We start from the raw sequence: 7,186 nt of genomic DNA, 5'->3' as shown, positions 1-7,186 counted from the left end.
AGGATACTGAGATACAGCAGGGACCGCTAATCTGTACCCCAATCAGTGTAGGACCATTCAGAGGATACCGGTCAGGAATATAGAATTGCAGGGGGTGCAGTTTGATGAAAAGACTCAGGCCCAGACTAGAGTTTCTAAATAACCCAGGTGCACCAGATTTCACTAGACCCAGAAGTACCTATAAAGTCAACCATTAAAACCTGAGCTGCACAAAAAGCCTTCCCCAGGGAATCAGCAGCAAAGCAGCAATTTAGCTCAACCACACAGCTTAAGTGCTGGTTCCACAGGAAGTTCCCCCACTTCAGAAATAAGCAAAGGACAACAAATTAGTTCCAGCACAGAGTTTAAGTGTTGGGAACAGCAAATAATCCAATACAGAACTGAAAGAAAAAACAAAGTACCCACGACCAGAGACAAAGTTTGATATTAACTAGTAAAGGTCTCATTTCACCAAAGAATACCTATAGTACCTAGAAGGACCAGAAGTCCCCTGGGCTACCAAGCCAGAAAAGGGGGATGGCTGGGGGTCTCAGCAATGACCACTGACACCTGCAACCAGTCCCAAGGGGGGGGATGAGGGCCTTGGCCAGCCCCCCAGCCAGCCCAGCGAAGACCACTGAACCACAGCAGGAAGAGCCCTGGATTCTCTTGAGCCAGGGAAGTGGGGGGGGGGGGCTCAGGCCTCAGCCATGCCCTCCTGACACCTGCAACCAGCCTAGCAATGACCATCAAGCCACTGCAGGAAGCGCCCCAAGCTCTCCAGAGCTGGGGTAGTGGAGGTCCTCAGGCCTCAGCCACATTCCCTCAACATGTGCAACCAGACCAGCGGTGACTGCCAAGCCACCACAGGAAGCATCCTGGGCTCTCCCGAACTGGGGTAGTGGGAGACCGAGGGCCTTGGCCATGCGCCTCCACACCCACAACCAGCACAGCAGTGACCACTGTGCTGCTGCAGAAAGTGCCCCAGACTCTCTGGAGCCTGAGAGGTGGGGGACTTCAGGCCTTGGCCATGCCCCCCAGACACCTGCAGCTAGCCCAGCAGTGAATGAGCCTGGGTGGTGGGGGGCTGAGGGTCTTGTCCATGCCCTCCCAACACATGCAACAAGCCCAGTGATGACCACCAAGCCACAGCAAGAAGGGCCCCAGGTTCCCGAGGTCGGGTGGTATGGGGTGAGGGCTTATGCAATACCCCCTGACATCTGCACCCAGCCCAGCAATGACCAAGCCTCTGCTGTAAGCCCCCTAGTCTCCCCTATGGTAATGAGGGGGGTGCCACAGGCCTCAATCCCACCCCTCCTCGTTCCTCCTTCTTTCATCACATTTCCTTCCCCTTTCCTCTTTCCCCCTTCCCCCAACTGCTCCACAACAACATCCTGGAATATAAAAAAATAATATTAATGAAATTAGATTTTCTTTTAAAAAATAACATAATAAAAAAAAGAAATTACCAAATTAATAAAAGTGATGGTAGATTTTAAATTCACTGAAAAAAAAAAATAAAAAAGATCAGTTGGCTGTAAATAATTGGGTTGATTTCTGAGTTCTTTATTCTGTTCCATTGATCCACATGTCTGTTTTTATACCAGTACCATGCTGTTTTTGTTACTACATATTTGTAATGTAGTTTGAAGTCAGGAAGTATAATGCTTCCAGCTTTACTTTTTTTGCTCAGGATTGCTTTGGCTATTTGGGGCCTTTTGTTGTTCCATATGAATTTTAGGATTGCTTTTTCTATTTCTATGAAGAATGTCATTGGTATTTTGATGGGAATCGCATTGAATCTGTAGGTAGCTTTGGGTAGTATGGACTTTTTCCTACATTGATTCTTCCAGTCCACAAACAAGGAATGTCTTTCCATCTCTTAGTGTCTTTAATTTATTTCAGAAGTGATTTGTAGTTCTCATTGTAGAGATCTTTCACCTCTTTGGTTAGATTTATTCCTAGGTATTTTATTTTTTTGGTGACTATTGTAAATGGGCTTGCTTTCTTGATCTCTTTTTCTTCTAGTTTGTTGTTGGAGTAAAAAAATGCTACTGATTTTTGTATGTTGATTTTGTATCCTGCAACCTTACTGAATTCTGTACATGTGCTTTAGACTAGATTGTTTTTAGCGTCCTCTCTTATAGATGTGATGAAACACTGATTATCTTAAAGTTAATTTATCACCAAATATTTATTGCATAATTAGTATGTTCCAGAGTGTTCTAGGAACCAGAGATGAAGATATGATTTAGATAGACAAAATTCCTGTTGTCATGGATATTATAATCTTCTGGGGGAATCCAGAAGTAAGGAGGAAAGCTAAAAACCAAAACCATAAATATTTCATAAAATAATTCCAATGCTATGAAGATAAAACAGGGTACTGTGATAGAACAAGCCAAGAAGTGGCAATATATGATACTTCAAGCGGTCTTGAAGGCCTTCTACAGAAAGTGGCATGTTAATTGAGATCTGAAATGATTAGAGGGGTCCTCATTCAGAGAAACAGAGTTCCAGGGAGAGGGAAGCAAGGATAAGAATTCACAGGTGGAAAAAGTCTTCATATGTTTGGGGAGCTGGAATATTGCGCAAGAGAGAGAGTGGTAGGAAATGAAGCTGTAGAACTAGGCAAAGTTATATAGAGTTTTATAACTCCTGATAAGAAGTGTGGATTTTATTTCAAGCACAGTTGGAAAAAGACAAAGTTTTAAGTTCATGGTAGCATAGTCAGATTTATCTTCCTAAAATATCATTTTGGCTAGTATTAGGAAAACGTGCTGTAAGAGGGCAAGAGTGAGGTCAGGAAGACCAGTTGTCCCGCGCTTGTTCAGGTGAGAGCAGTGGGGATGTGCGCCGCAGTAAGAGCAGGAGAGCTGGAAAAAAGCACATCATTTGGGATGTATCTTGGAGACACAGCTTACAACAGTTCTTCTCTGCTACCGAGTGGGGAATGAGTACCATTTTGAAAACCTTTAACGGATTTAATAAATTATTCGTTTCATCAGTCCCCAAAGTATGCTTTGAAGAAAAAAGACTTGAGGGGCCTGGGCCGCTGAGTTGGAGGTGACCGCCCGGGCTGGCCTGGGAGCCTGGGGGAGGGGGCCGAGTGGCGCAGTCATTGGCCTCCGTGTCCTGCAGCTGCAGCCCCGAGCCAAGCCCGCAGCCCGCCCACCCGGTGCGTTCACGAACTCGGTGTCGCTGGCTGCGGGCGCCCCGAATCCTGGACCCCAAGGGCCTGGGGCCCTCTGGAGCCAGCGGCCCCGCTCTTGGCTCGCCCGGGGACCACCCCTCGTGAGCCGGACGAAGTGGACAAGTTTAAGGCCAAGGTCCTGACGGTCGAGGACATCAAGTACGGTCGGGTAGTCAAAAGCGGGACCAGCTTTAGCAAGATCTCCAGCATCCATCTCTGTGGCCACCGCTAGCATTTTGAGGGCGAGGGTGACATCCAGCGTTTCCAGCGGAACTCCGTGTCCTGCGTGTGGCTCCCGTACCGCCGGGACTTCCCGCCCCTCGCTGGGGGCTGCCTTCGGACTGTGGCTGGGGACGCAAGTTGCTTCATGACTAGATGATGCTGGCACAGGGTCTGCTCTTGCATTTCCTGCGCAGAGATTGGATGTGGGCCGAGGGCCCAGGCCTGGGCCCACCTCAGCTGTCGGGGTTGGCATCTCCCAGCCATACTTTGGGTCTGTTCGCTGGATGCCCCCACGCGGGGTCCAAGGCGTCCCTGAGCTGGGTCAGGAACGTCTTGCACCGGCAGATTGTGTCCCGGTTCGCCAACCACTCCCGGGCCCCCTTCGGCTTCCACCGGCTGGTGGAGCTTGGGCAGAGCTCAGGCAAGGAGGCGGGGCACTGGTATGGGCCATCGCTGGTGGCACACATCGTCAGGAAAGCTGTGGAGAGCTGCTCAGAGGTCACCCGCCCGGTGACGTATGTTTCTCAGGACTGCAGGACTGCACAGTGTACCAGGCGGATGTGGGACGCCTGGTGGCCAGGCCGGACCCCACAGCCGAAGGGAAGTCTGTGGTCGTTCTGGTGCCCGTGGGACTCGTTGGCAAGACTCTCAACCCCGTGTTCGTGCCCGGCGTGAAGGAGCCCTTGTGTCCAGAGCTGCGTCTGGGCATCATGGTGGCCAAGCCACTCCACTCACTGTACTTCATTAACTACCAGGCTGACCTCCTGCTCTGCCTGGACCCCCACTACTGCCAGCCCACTGTGGACGCCAGCCAGGCTGACCTCTCCCTAGAGTCCTTCCATGGCACTTCGCTTTGCAAGGTGGACTTCGCCAAGAGGGACACCAGCTGTACTGTGGGGTTCTATGCTACAGACAGGAAGGAGGTTGAGACCCTCTGCTCAGAACTGACCAAGGTCTTCAGCTCTTATTTGGCCATGCAGCGGTAGCCTGTGTTCACCCTGGCCAAGGGCCGCACTCAGGACCACAGCCTGTTGGACCTCTGCTCCCACCTCTCCCAGCCGACACTGTGGCCCCCTTGCGTGGGCAGAATCCTCAAGGCCAAACGTCAAACCCCGAGGACTTGTGTTTTTATAAAGGGAAGGGATGCGGGGAAAAGATGGAACACTGTTTTTATTAATTAATTAATTTATTATTTATTTTTTGATTTATGTCATGTTGGGTGTGGGAGCTTGAACTCTGGTGGTGATGGGGTTTCCCAGTCTCACCCCCTCACCAAGCCCAGCTGGGGACAGAGCCTGCATGCCAGCCTACCTTCCTCGCAGGACAGAAAGCGAGTGAGGACTCGCGGGCACTCACTCAGGGTTTGACTCAAGAACCATAGCTTGCACCAGACCTGTGGGCCCCTCACTTGTCCTGAAGCCCTGGTCTGGGGGGAACTGTGGCCGTTGGGGACAAATAAAGCTGTTTGACTTGGGAAAAAAAAAAGACAAATTCTAAAATGTCCAAAAGTTAAATAAACATTTATTCAGTGTCTATATATTTTGTAAATTTGGAAATAAAACACAGACATATATATTATTGTTATATTTATTTTTTACAATGTTTAATAATAATAATTAAACACATTCTTCTTTATATAATATGTTAATTTTTATAATAATTAAATGCGGCAAAACTAAAACTGAGAAGAAAATTAATCTACTAGTCATATGTATTTTTTAAAATGTATCTTTATATTTGGATTTTGCTAGCCTATCTAGAATTAGCCCTTTTTATGCCTTGATAAAATAATTTTTATACTTAAGTTGAATTATTCTAAATCAAATTGTTAATATTATCTAAAATTTGACAAATTTTGTGATATGTTTGAAAGCAGATATGCTAAGTTCTACAAAAAAGGATTTTATTTATTTTTGTTCCATCTGCCTTTGTGAAGAATGGCCCAGGCTTATGAAGAGTAAAGTCTGGCAGCTCAGCACAGTGAAATTATCCTATTTATCTGCTGACTAGCCCAAGAATAGAGTTCTTTGTGCTGCTTGCATTTGCTGAACCAGGACCTGCGGAGACCTACCTCTTAAATAACAAGAAGAGAAGAGGAGTCTAGTGGATAGAGTATTACCCTGACATCAGCACTTTAGGGATTCTGTCTTTAACTAGCTCTTTCATTTAATCACTTAACTGTTTTGATCCTGCTCCTTGTGTATAAAAAGAAAATAGTATTTTCCCCATGTCTTGTAAATGTTCTAGGACTTAATTATTGCTTGCAAACTTCTCTGAGCTTTCTGAAGAAGGGAAGACATAATTATTCAGTTTTACAGAAATATTCTGCTTAGGGGTTTTTCTGAATGCTGGAGTGGAAGATTATCCAAATTCATCTCAGTGATACATGAGAGGTTTTGTAATGCTGATTACATATCACTGGGGAACAAATTAGGCCTATCAAATGCCTAGCACATCAATCTCAAATCACCATACTTGAACTAGGGGCCCTGAGTTATATTTACTAAATGAGCACTTTCCTCTCCAAATGAATTAGTTCTTCTACAATGAATTGTTTGGCATAGTGGGTCCTTGGCAGCAGGGGATTGTGTAGTTCTTGAAAAAATGAGACATTTTGATGCCTAACTTTTGTGGACCTATTTTAAAATTGTTAGGCACCGTCCAAGGCCAGGAGGGAAGTATACAGAGCCCAGCAGCCACTGGGGTGAGCCAAGACCAGACTCTTGCTGCACTGGGACTCAGTCTAAGGCATGGAGGGAAGTGCACACAGCCCAGGAGCCACGGAAGTGAGCCAAGATCTACATGGCACCCCGGCTCAGTCTAAGGACCCAGGGAAAGGGAAGTACACACAGCCCAGCAGTTGCCAAGGTGAACTGAGACCAGACCCTTGTGGCACCAGCAGGCACTGAGGTGAGCTGAGTCCTGCACAGCACCAGGGGCTCAGTCTACAGTCATGGAAAGCTAGAACAGGAGTCAAGGTGGTGTAATATAGATACCTACACACCTTGTGGTGGTGAACAAGGATGGTTCACCACCACAGTAGCAGCCAGGGCCACTCTACAGGCAATCTACCCCTCACTTGACTACATTGATATAAGAAGAGTCACCAGTAGAGCCTGAAAATAGAGGAGAATGCCTTTATTCTCATAGCCAACCCCAGAGTAACAGAAGAAGCAAGTCCTCTACCAGATGACCAAACATCAAGAATGCCTTTATTCTCATAGCCAACCCCAGAGTAACAGAAGAAGCAAGTCCTCTACCAGATGACCAAACATCAAGAATGCCTTTATTCTCATAGCCAACCCCAGAGTAACAGAAGAAGCAAGTCCTCTACCAGATGACCAAACATCAACAAAAAAAGTTAGAAGTATAAACAAGTAAGAAGATATGACACCACCAAAGGAATACAGTAATGCTCAAATTCCAGACCTCATAGAACAGGGAATCCTTGAAATGTCTGAAAAAGAATTCTGAGCAATGATCTTAAGAAAGCTTGAAGAAATAAAAGAAGACTCAATTAGAGAACACAAGGAAGCAAGAAAAAATATCCAGAATATGAAGGAGGAAATTTACAAAGAGATTAATACCTTAAAAAAGAATGTAGCAGAACTCCTAGAAATGAAAGATTCACTTATTGAAATAAAAAGACAACGGAGAGCTTGAGCAGCTAGCTACAGAAAGCAGAAGAAAGAATTTCAGATCTCGAAGATGGTCTTTTTGAAATAATCCAGGCAGACAAAAAAAAAAAAAAAAAAAAAAAAAAAAAAAAAAAAAAAAATAAAAAAAAAAGGG

At 46.1% G+C, this 7,186-nt stretch overlaps 1 pseudogene; it reads left to right on the top strand.

Annotated features, from left to right (window-relative positions):
- Positions 1 to 903: 903 nt before the first annotated feature.
- Positions 904 to 4,575, top strand: LOC103585032 (annotated as a pseudogene).
- Positions 4,576 to 7,186: the final 2,611 nt, after the last annotated feature.

This window comes from Galeopterus variegatus, unplaced genomic scaffold, assembly GCF_000696425.1.
Source record: "Galeopterus variegatus unplaced genomic scaffold, G_variegatus-3.0.2 Scaffold211, whole genome shotgun sequence".
Lineage (NCBI taxonomy): Eukaryota > Metazoa > Chordata > Mammalia > Dermoptera > Cynocephalidae > Galeopterus > Galeopterus variegatus.
Note: the sequence above shows the minus strand (reverse complement) of the source record. Positions and strands in the feature narration are given on the sequence as shown.